Here is a 14834-nt window from a genome sequence, read left to right as displayed (position 1 = left end):
TACAGTTATAAAAGTTATGGCACATGTTTAATTATTCAACCTAAATTGCCCAAGATATTAATCTTGTATAAGTGTAGCATGAAAATATATAACTATACTATATCATTTATAGCTATACTGTATCATGGACCAGATCTTTAACACTCAAAGGGACGAGTTATGTAGTTTCCTGGCCACAGAGAAAAATGATCTCCTGTGGCACTCTGTGGTGAGATAATTTCAGCTTGTTGCCATCAAACTATATAACTCCTCCCTCTGAGTGTTAACACAGAATTATTACTTTTTGGCTTTTGAGAAACCTCTGGAATTAAACATGCAGCATGCTTTAGTTCCTGTTTTTAATCGATATGTATATCTTGAGGAGAGATGTTTGCTGAAGGAAATCTTAGCTGCTTTTACAGTGGATTTCCTGTTTTTCTAAGCAGACTCACAGTAAACATCTTCTGGTTGAATACTGTAGTTGACCTTGTGTGATATAATGCCCTTACTCAGATGTTATAAATTAAAACTGATCTTTTCCACAGTCAACATCAAAGCAACCAGGATGGAATTTAGATCAAATAGCTTATTTTTCTTTCTTTACCAGCTACTGGTTTTGCGCTACCTCCTGAAACTGTTCTGTTTCTAAACCTTTTTGTATTACAGTATCTCTAGCTAAGCTCCAACAACTTGATAATCCTATCATCCAAACCGGCTATTAATTTGCTTTCTTCTGCTTTCCGGATGCTTTTTGAGAACATAATTATGATGCATAATTGTCCTATTACATCTTGAGTCATTTATTTGTCCGTGTTCGAAATTTAATTGCAGTTATTTCATTAATTATAGCAAATTTATGAATTAAGCTCTCCTTGCTGCCTCGGTCTGTTTGTCCGTATATTGTTTTGCTTTTTTTTCTCTGAGGATATTTCTGGTTCTTGTGTTGACCAAGGATTTAATAACATCCTTCAAGACACAAGTTGTATTATTTGGAGGAGGGTAACAAAATAGGATTTTGGAATATAACTGAAACATATTGCGAGATAATAAAATAACTGCTGCTAAAGTAGGTAAAGAATGCAAAGCACCAATAAATGCAAGGCATTTTTTTATAGTAACTACTATTAATATAGTAACTAACTAGCTGGTATGAAAGAGTCAGATTTATTTAAATGCTGTTATTTAACAAATAAAATGTTCCAAAGCACTCTGTAAGGAGATGCATGGTGCATATTATTTAAATATCATTTATGAAAGGAGTCTTCGGTGTGTTTGTGTGTGTGTGTGTGTGTGTGTGTGTGTGTGTGTGTGTGTGTGTGTGTGTGTGTGTGTGTGTGTATGTGTGTAAAAAATGTTTATACAGAGCCTGTCAAAAGTTTGGAAATCTGTTGTTTACATGTAACAAACTAGGTCATTAAGCAGTAGGAAGATTTACATTGACCAAACAAATATAAAAATGTACAGATGTTAAACTTTATTTCATTAAAAAATCGTCCCTTAGCATAAATAACAACTTTACACAGTTTAAAACTTGACAAAGGTGTCCTGCACTAGTTGGAGATTTCGATCTGACTATGCGATGCAGTTAATCCCAAAGCAGTTCATTATGAGTCAGGTGCAATGACTGGGAAGGAAATTCCATGAAAGATAAAAGTTTAATTCGACAGATATATCTTTAATCATAAAAAAAAGCAATAAACAACAATTAGAATGGCAAAACAAAGCAAACCCATGGAAAACATTTAGAGCGAAATAAAACTTTCGTGTGCCTATTGACTACATTAATAACTCCATTCTTCTTCTTCTTCCTCCTTGGTCTTCCTCTTTTCCTCCTTCCTGGTGGCTCCATCCTCAGCATTTTCCTACCGATATACCACATGTCCCTCCTCTGCACATGTCCAAACCATCTCAATCTCACCTCCCTCACCTTGTCTCCAAAACATCCTACATGCGCTGTCCCTCTAATAAACTCATTTCTAATCCTGTCCATCGTCATCCCAACAGAAACCTCAACATCTTCAGCTCTGCTACCTCCAGCTCCACCTCCTGTCTTTTCATCAATGCCACTGTCTCTAATCCATACAACATCGCAGGTCTCACCACAGTCCTATAAACTTTCCCTTTCACTCTCGCAGATACTCTTCTATCACAAATCACTCTTGCTATCACTCTTCTCCACCCACTCCACCCTGCCTGCACTCTTTTCTTCACTTCTCTAACACACTATCCATTACTTGACTACATTAATAACTTTGCTGAGTGGAATTTCATTCTGGGTCTATAGACAAAGGGACGAGCTATACGTTAAAATAATTCTCACAACACACACACACACAAACACCATTTTAAAAACTCTTTAAACACTTTTTTACGGTAAAAATAAGCTTGTAATGACCTTATATAACATGAAGCCCCAGGCATTTCATTTCTGAGACAGTCACTCTAATGCTGTACCACCAGGCTGTACTCTACACCACACTAACATCTTCAGTAGAGGGGAAAATCCTGTTTGGGATACACACGTTATCAGCCCAATGTATCTGGTTGTACTGAGCAATAAAAAGTTAAACCATGAATCCATGAAATTACAGTAAAACTATTGCTATGCCTACCAATACTATATTAACTATGGCAATGGCAATTAATAACGATTGGAAAATGCTGTTGGTTGGTGGTACTGAAGACTTTTTTCCTTTAAAATAATATGATGGTAAAAGTGGTTGTAATTTAAACATACAAGGGTGGCAGTTATTCCTATATTATTATTATTATTATTATTATGAATAATAATTATTTTGTTGTTGTTACATTTGTTCTTATTGTTGGTTAATATTTCTTTGTTGTGTTTTGATGTTGTGATGATGATGGTGATAATGATGTGATGATGATTATTATTTCTATTGTTTTTATGGTTGTTGTTGGTGGAGGGTGTGAATACTTTCTCTTTTTTTTTACTAAAGACAGTATTTTATATATTGTGATTTTTTGTGAACCCTGTTTTAAATGTATTATTATTAAATATTATCATTATTATTATTATTATTATTATTATTATTATTATTATTATTGTTGGTGCTGTTTTGTGCTAATAAATATTTTATACAAATATTATAGTAAGTGGGTTTTTTTAAGTACACTTTGCACATACTACTGTGACAGTTATTCCTATATTATAATCATTGTTAATATAATTTTTTTTAATTGTAATTATTATTATTATTATTATTATTATTATTATTATTATTATTACTATTTGTAAGAATTGGAAATATATTATTTAGAATATAATAACATTGATAATAATAATAACAATACAATAACAATACAGTTATTATTATTATTGTCACTGGCATTTTTGATAAAAATACTTAATACTGAAAGCATTATCTGTGTTGTGATATTAACTGATATGACTTTCTTTCTACTTGCTTTCTTTCTATATTCTTTATATCAGAAGAGAGCTATTCTAATCCAATAATGCGTATAAACTTTGCTTTGTGACTGTAACTGTGTTCAGACTTTGTCTCAAAATACACATAATATATTATGTTTTATATTATTATAAATTATTCCTGAAATTGTTTACAAATTGTGGGGAAAATGATATTATATTATAGACATATATTTAACTTTTTGTTTATTAAAGAAAAATAAGAGATATCTAGTGTGAACCGTGTGAATAGGTTATAGGCTCTGATGACAGATGAAAATATATGATATGATGAATATGATGAAGTCTAATGATGAATATGATGATGATATGATGAATATGATGAAGTCTAATGATGAATATGATGATGATATGATGAATATGATGAAGTCTAATGATGAATATGATGATGATATGATGAATATGATGAAGTCTAATGATGAATATGATGATGATATGATGAATATGATGAAGTCTAATGATGAATATGATGATGATATGATGAATATGATGAAGTCTAATGATGAATATGATGATGATATGATGAATATGATGAAGTCTAATAATGTGTTATTGAACAGAATCGGTCCTACCACACAAATCAATCCCACACTATAACTACCACTTGCAAACAAACGCAAATAAATCAAATTAGCAAATAAAAAAATAGTTTAATTCAGGAAAACGAGAGGTGGAGAGATATATAAGATGATGTGGAAGAAGTGCCTGGTGAACGCGGTCACGCTTTTCAATTAGCGTTATGTTTGCTGGCGTGCGCATGCGCGGCGCACTCGCGCGCGCGTGTGAGTGTGCGCGCGTGCGGTTTCGGTTAGCTGGGAGGGAGAGCCGGGAGGAGAGGGAGAGAGAGAGAGAGAGAGAGAGAGAAAGACGGAGAGCCACTCGTAGCTCACTGCTGAGCGAGAAACGACCATTTACATGTCGGATTGTGGTTCATTTAAAAGAAAAGTCTCGACTCTCGACACGGGATTGGAACTGTTCCTTGAACCCACCAAAGGTAAGAACCGTAGCATTTCGAGCGAATTGTCCGGTGTTCAGTTAAGTGTTTCATCAACAAATGCTAAATGAAAGCAAAGCTCCCGCTTAGCTCTTGGGCTCGTTTCATTTCCTACTATATTATACATATACTATTTATACTATTTATATATAGTATACTGCACTACACACCATTCCTGAGCCTCCACACCGGACACTGTACAGGGTTGAAAAGTCAGTATTCCATACCCGGTGCTGCACACTAACCCCTGGGATAACTACAGAGCCATTAGGGGTTCTGTATCAGTCCATATTAAACTATTTTTTTCCTTTTCGGACAAATTCCTTTTCTATTTTCTCAAACATGGGGGTGCTCTTTATTATGGGCTATTAACCAACCTACACATGGTGTAACTTTAGCGACGATTCAAGAAAACCGTCCGCATTAAAACCCTGGGTCGTTCCTGGTGACTTAGTGCGCATGCGTACGAGCAGGAAGCATGCCGAAGCTACAGTGTGTGTGTGTGTGTGTGTGTGTTTTCTTACCTGCCCTGGTGGCCTACTCCCTATTTCCCAGCCCACATGCAAATGCATTATGGGGGAAAGGGAAAGCATGATTGGTATTCGGACATGGCTTCAGAATGACCAAGATATATATATATATATATATATATATATATATATATATATATATATATATATATATATATATATAGTAGATAAGCCTCTGAGTTGCTGATTGAAAGGTTGGTGGTTTAAGCTCAGGTATTGCCAAACTGACGATCTTGGGGCCCCAGAGAAAGGCCCTCAACCCTCAATGCTCAATGGGCATGTTTCATGGATGACACTGCACTCTGACCCCAGCTCTTAACATATCTAGGATATGCGAAGAAAGAATTTCACTGGTTTTGGTCTAATGTAGCTATTGCTAATTCCAAGCCAAAACACTGATCTTGGAATCTTCATACTGAGCACCTGTTAGTTCATGCAACGGGAATTTCAATCATATTTGTCCATTGTTGCTATAGGGAGTCATTTGGGTTGTGTTTATGTGCATAAAAAAAGGGGTCCTGCACAAATAAACTCCTCAAAATGGCATGACTTTACTGCAACGGACGTCTGTAATCTACCGATTTTTTTAATAACTTTATCCTAGTTGGGGTTGTGGTGGATCTGGAATCTTTCCCAGGATTTCTTGGGGTGAAGCTGGAATTCCACACGGTGGATGGGAAGCTGGTTTATTGCAGGACACCATACACGTATTCGCACACTAGTTTGAACAGTGTGGTCATTTTATATATGTAGATGTGGGAGAAAAGCGGAGAACCTTGAACAAACCTGCGTCCAGGCAGGACATGTGAAATTCGAGATTGTGTTTGTGACCTAATTGTACTTGTTGGCCATTATAGAGCAAGCTGGGTGTGTGTAGTGTGGGGTTAAGTGACATTGGCTTTCATAATATGAGTAACTCATCCTAGGGCATACAGGAAATATCCTGCTAAATATGAAAATAAGCCTTTAATGATTCTTTGGAAGCTTCCTTCTTGAGCCTAATGTGATAATCACGATAATAGATTCAAGATGAGTGATTTTGTTGAGTCCATTAAGATTTAAAATTCATAGCATGCACATTTAGAAGAGCACCATTGCATCAGACATGTTTCCAAACAGAATTATAGGATTGCCCTTATTCTAAAAGAGTGCATGTAGTGCTCTTCTATAAGCTGTCCAAAACAGAATATTGCAAACAGCTGTTCACGTGCTGTTTTCCAGACGATTACAGGAGCACACGCACTACCCTGTTCACTCACTCTAACGCAGAATGGCCTGGGTCGTTTTAATATTAACGATTATTGACGCGAACGCCAGAACGCGCACACGGCGTGATTTGCTGGTGTCGTTAACAACCCAGCGAGAGCAGCGTTCACTTCATTGCCCCTGAAGGAAACGACATTACAAGGATACAATGTCGGTTTGTGAGGATTTGAATGCTGTAGTTAATCTGAATAACTGCTTCCAGGTGTTTGGCCCTCGTTTTTAGTTACAGTAGCTGGTGTGCGAGGAATGTTGCTTTTTGGATTGTCATTTGCAAAGGCTACTTGTTGAACACGTGTGCCATTTTTTGGCCAGGACCGTGCGTGTCGGGTCGGCGAAACGTTTGCTTCAGAACGATTTCAGTATCAGATTTGCTTCTTGTGTTGTAAACTCTTGATGACTTACCAACAAAGGCACTTGACAAACTTATTACATTTAGAAAATATAATAATAATCATATACATGTTAGTATCCTGTGTACTTCATTACCAAATTAGCTCTACATTATTCCATGAGAACTAACCCATGAAAGACCATTCTGTTATATGATAGTAAAGCATGCAGGGGTTTGAGAAAAAAGTTTATCGCAGCAATATTTGCTGTTTTACTTTTCTGTGCTGATAAACGATAGAAAACCCGCTGACTTATAAAGCACTTACCAAGTCACCTTCCATTAATGCTAAGTAAATGCTAAGTAAATGTAACCACATCAGTGATTATACAGATTATTTGTTTTTAAACATTTTAACAATTTGAAATCCGTTTTTATTAATTTTGGATTATGCGGAGCGTCTGCCGTACTTGTGTATGAGCTGTTATAACAATAATAATAACGCACTACGACGTAGTATATATGTATATGTATATACTAATACTTTAATATTATATTTAATATATATAATATTAATAATATTTAATATATAACTAAAACTTATTAACGTTTCTGCTGGAACTACTTTCCAAACTGGGGTTTTATACCAGAAATAAAACACACCTTCCAATCAGTTTCAGTTATTGTGGTCTAAATGACATCTGCTACTACTTTTTTAAACCAGATTCTGGTGTCTGAAACACGGCAGCAGACTGAAGTTTTTACTGAATTGTGCAACTCAAGAAGATTCTAGTGGATTTTTTCAGTCTGGATGTATTTACCCCTTTAGACGAAAAAGAACAATGAGGTCGAACAGATATCTGTGTCGATTTGCATGGTCCGCTTCCTTTGAACACCGAACACACAAAAGACCGCCACAATGTTGACTCAGTCCGTTAGCACACATGCACTAATGGAGTATCGTAACGCCCTGGAGGCCGCAGGGGATAATTGTGAGGGGAAGTGGACGAGGGCGTGTTAAAAAATAGCTCTGCGCCTTGCGTTTGTTGTTTTTGTTTGCAGCTGATGATAAGTTGACCTGTTGATCTCTACCTTGTCGCAGTCACATGCTGATTTGATGCATTTTAATGGCCATATAAAGATGTAGATTGATTGATTGGTACAATAAAGGGATAAAGGTTGGTGTGACTCATTTATTGTGTAAAAAAAAAATTATGTGCGCTTGGGTCATTTCCGTTTATTGGACTTCCTACGTGAGATCAAATTTGAGGAATCAAGTGTCTATGTGGAGTGCAACAAAATGCGGAAGTAGAGGGTGTAGAGGCTGTTTAATGGGGAAGATACAGGAATACAGTCAGAGGCGTTCATGAGCAGAGCTGTTACAGTGTCATTGTGGACGATCGGACACATCACTGACTTAACACTAACCACAAATTTCTGTTTGATACCGGCTACAATTTATTTTCCAGTTCCTCAATCCAGCGCTTCTCGTTCATGACTATTACTTCTCAGAATTGTAGGTTGGATTTGATACTCCATTCTTCTTAACTAGTAAAATATGCAACAGCAACCTGCTGTATGTAAATCTGTGCTGAAAACGATTCACACTTTGCTTATGTATAAATCCTTCAAATATTGAACACACAAAGAACAAAATTTATTTGGATTTGCACAATTTGTTTCCCCGCAGCAATGTTTTTTCCGGCTTGTAACGCCAACATGAAAAAAGTTGACTTTGTAAGAGATTTTATGCCAAACTTTTGTCCATATAATGAACTTAATGCGGCTCCTGTTGCCATGTCAATAACAGCTTGAGAAAATCTAGCTACTATAGTTAATACCACTTATTGCTTACTGATTGCTTAATTAGTCCCTCTGACGTTTACTATCAGCATGTCGGATGTCACATCAATGTCTTCGCCTAGTCTTAGACATACACAATGGTATCTTCTAAGGCTGCAACTAACGATTATTTTGATAATCGATTAATCAGACGATCGACTTTTCTCGATTAATCGGGTTAAAATACACGTTTTAAATTTGATATTTTGCTCTCTGAAAATCACAACAGTGACTAAAATGTGATAGTTTACTGCTGCTGTTATCTGCTGCTTTCAGATTTAGTGTTTGTTCGCACCGTTTTGATCGAATCCATCACTATGTCTCGAGCGAGCTGATTGCGCAACCAGATGCTCGCCACTGTCCCGAAGTTAGCAAACAAACAGTTTACACAATAGCATTTCATTGACCTATACCTTTTTCACATGATGAGGAAATACAGTTTTTCATAAACGTGCTGATGTTTCGCCTTTATCCGTGACTTTGGACGCACACTTTTTCCTGCTGCCAGTTGACCCAGTACTCTCTGCCATTTTGCAAGCGGCAGTGTTATGTTGGCATCACGTTAACCTGTAACTTAAGCAGCCCAACTAATTGATACTCGCATTCGTTGACAACTAATTTCATTATTGATTATTATGATTATTATTATCTATTTTATCGATTAGTTGTTGCAGCCCTAGTACTTTCTTCTGCATTATGGTTAATAAATCAGAATGAAAGAATGCACTTTTTAAAAATCGATTCCTCCGAACAATCCCCGGAATCACTCTTCTCAAAACCAAAACCAAATGATGCTATTTTTATAACCCCTCATAAAACATATAAATCTTATCTTATAAAACTGATTTGAACTCTATTCCACATACCAAGCTATAGAGGCAGCATTTTCCACCAGTGGCAGACTGAAGGCAGATATCTGTGGCTCTCTGTCCCGCAGTCTCCCGGCCTGTTAGACCGGAGTAAATATAGCCTGTTTGGTTTGAGCCGGAGGATAAACACATGTTGAATAGGCGCGCTCGCCACAAGAGTGCCCAGACCAGGAGTTCCTTCCTTAGAAAGGGGGAGAGAGAGGGAGCGAGAGAGAGAGAGAGAGAGAGAGAGAGAGAGAGAGAGAGAGAGAGACTGACTAAGAGTGCTTTCCTCATAGACAGACCCTTAGACCACAGGTTTGAGAGATTTATCACGCTTGAAACATTTTATTGTCCTTAGTTCACTTCCTCCACCTTGTAGTAATCCATACTGCCTGCATATGTGAGAACGTCTGGAAAGCCTTCTCACAAGTCTCGAAACCAGCCACAATTAAAAAATAAAAATAAAAATAGTTATTTACAAAAAACAGTTTTTAGGCAAAAGGAATTAATTTAACAAACTCTGTGAAACTGGTCTGTCTGTCTGTGTAAATATGTCTGGGGTAGGGTTTGGGTTGTCTGGATTGTCGGATGTCAGTATGTCTACGCTGGTTATCATCCTAAAAAATCCAGAAGTTAAAGTTAAAAACTGTTTTGATGACCCAATTAAATGACAATTAGTGACAAGGAATGTAATCAGCAGAAGTGACTAAACAAATCAGTGACTTTTTCAGAGCTCAGTGGAGCAATGTCGAGGTAATGAGACAGAGACTGGTGTGCGTGATGCTGAGAACTTTTTTTATTATAGACTTCTATTAAATTCTTCAAAATCTTGCAGTAATGTAATTTCCTCTAAATAGCTTAGGTTGTAATTGTAACATATTTCATTGGAATTGGAATGAACGAGCTATAAGTCCAATTTCCTTTGCGACATAATCCGATTTGAAAACACCACATTACTCGCGGGTTAAAATACACGAGTCGTTGTAGTTTGTAACTCGATACACAGTCAAAAAGGTCACACGAAGTCGAAAACGTGTGGCGCGAAGGCCTTTCCCAGGTTTTTAGTTCATATTTCTCATGTCTCTCAGTAGCAGCTATTTGCAGGTCACCCGGTTAAACTTTTACACAATGTAATTGCACATTAACCAGAGCCGTATTTGCATTGCCGCCTGCCCCCTACCCGACTTTCCTACAGCATACTAGCGCCGATCAGAACGCGCAACAGGCACAACGCGCTCGTCGTTGTAGGCTGCACATGAAAGAACATTGATCAGAGTAACAGGAAGCCACTTGCGCACCTGTCTAAGTTCAGCTGTTCCACCTGTTCTTTCACAGCCACCACCAGAACCTGTGAGACCTGTCCGACGGGAGCACGCGATGGAAGACAGGTGCTTTACTCAAGCCGGTCTGGCCCATAAAACACGTCAGAGGCAAAAACAATGGTGGTGTTATACAGAAAATGTGCACTTTTTCTGAAGAAAAAAAAAAGGAAATGAACTTGCATTTTTAGAGCTGGGAATGAAAAGTCTGGTAGGTCAGAACGGAATAGATTCGCTCATAAGCAACAACCAATAAATGTTTGCCTTTGGTTTTAAGATTTTTTATCAGTTTGAACGAACAATAGCTTTGATACTAAGGAACAAATTACATACACTATAGAAAAAAGTTTGTGATACCTGATTTGTATCTTTTGTAATTATTTTTTTTTTTTTACATTGCATTCCACATTTAATTCCCATTTGTTCTTATAGTAACCTTCACTCTTCTGGGAAGATGTTCCACTAGTCTCTAGGGTGTTAGTAAAGGAGGCCTGGGGCACAGTCAGCGTTCCAATTGATCCCAAAGGTGTTCAATAGGGTTGAGGTCAAAGCTTCATAGAAATTTTTATTGAATCTTTATAGAAATAATCTTCCAGTCCAACCCTTGTAAAACATATTTTCACGGAGCTGGCTTTGTACACAGAGATATTGTCATGCTGATACAGGTTTGGGGCTCCTAGTTCCAGCGAAGGGGAAATTTAATGCTACATCTATACAATTGTACTTTCTTACATATTTGTGGTAACAGTTTGGGGAAGAACTAAATATGGCTGGAAAAGTCAGGTGCCCCAATACTAGTGTCCATATATTGTACTTCTGATCTATTTGGAGTTACATTTAATGTAACATCTATTCCTGTGTTTGGTTAGTCACTGAACAGAAGATTGCCCACCAACTTCTTTTTTTATTTTCCTTTATTGAAGTCTTGCCATGTTTATGGGAAACCAGGAAGTCCAAAGACATCTGTCCTAAAGACTCAATAACTTATAGCTTTACTTGAGAACTGCTCAAGTGCTGGAACTGGAGACTTCTAAAAAAGGACATTTTTATTGGTACCTGTGTAAGTTATTTCTACATAATCTATAATGTTAAATTATGGCCAATAATGTGTAAATTAATATTAACATATAAACCTATTATTTAAAATGGTAATAATATCAAGTCTGATTCCTTTATTTCATCAGCTTATATTGATTCAAAACAGGTTTTGTTCTAACACACTCAGAGTATTTTATATCCTGCTTCCTGTTTGTTCCATTGTCCATTTATAGTGAGTTGAGAATTGAGAAGTGATTTGAGTTTTGAAAAATCCAAACACAAACGGCTACTTTAGAAGTTCAGTGAGCAGATGGAAGATTTTAAAGCTATGAGTAAGATCCTATCAAATAAATAAAAGTCGCTATAGCTCAGAGAAGGAAAAGAAGCGTAACCGAATATGAAGAGAGTAATTGATTCTCACTTATCAAATGGCTCTCAGTTTACTCTGCTTAATGAGCTCTGATATTTTGGCCCGCACACTTGTGGAACAAGTCCATCTCCGAACCCAGGGGAGTTTCCATTTCACAACTCAGCGTTCATCAGGAATTTCCTATTGATCCGGCAGCGTGATTTAAAGATCTTGTCCAGAGGAGCCGCGGTCGCTCAGAGGAAGCCCAGAGAGCACTGACGGGAATCCTCAACGGCAAGCAACGCCAAACAGGAAACAAATGATGATGAATGCACAGTGAGTCTTTTTACATGAGTCACTCACTCATAGATAGACCCATGCAGCCCCTGTGGTGTCACATCAGAGCAGACAATTGCACTTTATAGGCAGCGTTTAGAGGGATGTGAAGCAGAGCTGAGTCAGAGCGGAAATGAAGATGGAGAGAGTGATGGAGGAGTAGTGCTGACTTTTTCAGCATTTGGGGAAGCTGAGCAGGAAATAAATAAAGTGTGATGACAAGTTTGTGAATAGCGTTCACTGAGAAGAGACCAAGCATATCCTGTCAGGGAGAGTGTGTCAGTGGATAATCTAAAAAATGATGGAAATATAATGATCAGATGAAGATGGCTTCTGTCTGAGTCTGGTTCCTATCTAGGCTTCTTCCTCATAAAGCAACCACTGGCTCCCACATTAGGAATTCATTCATGAGGATAAATTTATTAATTAATCCCAGATTTAGTCCTGATCTATCAAGCATTAACAGCATTAACTTCTTCAGCAGATTGAGCTATAGGAGCTCATCTGTTGGATCGGACCACACGGGCCAGCCTTCACTCCTCGTGTGCATCAATGAGCCTCGGCCGCTCATGACCCAGTCGCCGGTTCATCACTGTTCCTTCTTTGGACCACTTTTAATAGATACTGACCACTGCAGCCTGAGAACATCCCACAAGTGGTGCAGTTTTGGAGTTGCTCTGATCCAGTCGTCTAGACATCACAATTTTTGCATTTTTTTTGCTTTTTTACACATAAACTTTGAGAACAAAATGTTCACTTGTTGCCCAATAAATTCCCCCCTCTAACAGGTGCCATGATAAAGAGATAATCAGTGTTATTCACTTCACCGGTCATAATGTCATGCCTGGTCAGTGTAGTGTAACATCGAGTTGCTAGCGTTTTCCATCAAATGTGTTGTAGTCTAATTAAAAGGGACATACAGCTCTTGTTTTCTGTTTTTTTATCCATTCCGAGTCATTTTTATTTTGTCATAGGTCTGTCATAAGAAGACATGGAGAACTCATGTGTGTTATCATATGTCTGAAATTCAAGATTTTATCGGGATTATTCTGTGCAGTGTGTCAAGTAATCACTCTGAAAGACAGCTGTAATCACACAGTGTGGTACAGGCTCAAGACATCGGATGGATTTTTTGCGCTTTCCCATTAATTCATTTCATTACACCGAGTCTCTACAGAATCACAATGAGGCTGCGTGAGCAGTCCTGCTTCTGAGACGAATGAGCTAATGAATCACATGGCGCGAATTTCCTGTGTGTCGTGGGTGTGTGGAACTATGTCAAATATTTCCTTTGGAATGTTTTGTGAGCAGTGGGTTTTTTCTTAAATTACCATCTAAACTCTGGTATTATCACAGGACTGCATGGCGAGAGGGGACTGAGCGGTGACTGTTAATAATCAGCGCTCGTTTCTTAATTCCGTCATAATGCAGCTGAATCACATGACTCATGCGCATTTTCTTTTGTCTTGTTCATCATTACAGAGACAGATTTCAGCTTAGTCTCAAGAGCAGAGGGAACAAAGAACCTAATTCAGTGTTGAGAAAAGTTTATTTACTGTAGATCACTATCATTTCTGTGCTGAGCTTATTACAGTAGGGAGACGTGAATTGGACAGAGGAGTCAAACATTTTGAACGATTTTAAGGTTTTTAGGATGTTTTTTTATGTTTTGTAGCATTTATATATTCTGTTTAATTATTTCATATAAATAGATTACAATTAATGTTGTAGCATGTATACATATTTTATAATAATTTTATAGATTATATAGATTATATAGAATCTTGTAACATGCATATATTCTTATTAATTATTTTATAAAATGGATTATAGCCCTGATATATTCTTATTAATTATTTTATAAATAGATTCAAATTGTAGATTTTTCATTTTAAATTCATCAAAGTTGTTATTATTCATAATTTAGGGGAAACAAATCTTTTTTTTTTTGTTTGTTTGCTTTAAATCATGACTGCATCCAGCTTGTGCATGTTTATTTATTTATTTTTAAATACATTGATAAAATGTATTTTTGGTATCAGGTCTCGCTCAGTTATGGGGAGGGAAACAGCAAGTGAAAAATAGGTCAAGAAGAAGCTTAGTTTGTTTGTTTATTTATTTGTTTATTTATGTATATAAGGACATTTTATAATGCCCTGCAGTATATAAGGAAGTAAAAGAAATACTTGAATTAATTAATTGAATGTTAATTACTGAGTGAGTAAACTAGAATTATTCCCACTCCACCACGTTTTGGAATTTTACGTCAGTTTGATGTTATTATCAGAACGCAGGTTTTGATTGGATCGTCTAGTGTCGTTTAATCCGAGCCCTTTATTAATTATTTATTTGTCGCTTAATTTATTAATTCGAATAAAACAGCTTCATAAAACGGCTGGTTATTACGGTGTGTGTGTGTGTGTGTGTGTGTGTGTGTGTGTGTGTGTGAGTTGTCTGAATCATCTTTAGAACCACGTTTTACTGAGGATTGATTTTGAAGAGCTTCACATTCTCCTTCATGAAAGTGTTGGCCTGAGAGCTCGGAGCACCG

The 14834-nt window shown here is 37.0% G+C and overlaps 1 protein-coding gene across 1 annotated transcript in view; it reads left to right on the top strand.

Moving 5' to 3' along the window:
* Window positions 1-4255: 4255 nt before the first annotated feature.
* Window positions 4256-14834, top strand: part of sipa1l3 (signal-induced proliferation-associated 1 like 3) — a 96938-nt gene continuing 86359 nt past the window's right edge. Inside the window, exon 1 of the mRNA XM_046864314.1 lies at window positions 4256-4424. The gene's annotated coding sequence lies outside the window, so the exon portion shown is untranslated. The remainder of the gene's footprint in view (window positions 4425-14834) is intronic.

The sequence above is a fragment of the Silurus meridionalis genome, chromosome 13, assembly GCF_014805685.1.
Source record: "Silurus meridionalis isolate SWU-2019-XX chromosome 13, ASM1480568v1, whole genome shotgun sequence".
Lineage (NCBI taxonomy): Eukaryota > Metazoa > Chordata > Actinopteri > Siluriformes > Siluridae > Silurus > Silurus meridionalis.
Note: the sequence above shows the minus strand (reverse complement) of the source record. Positions and strands in the feature narration are given on the sequence as shown.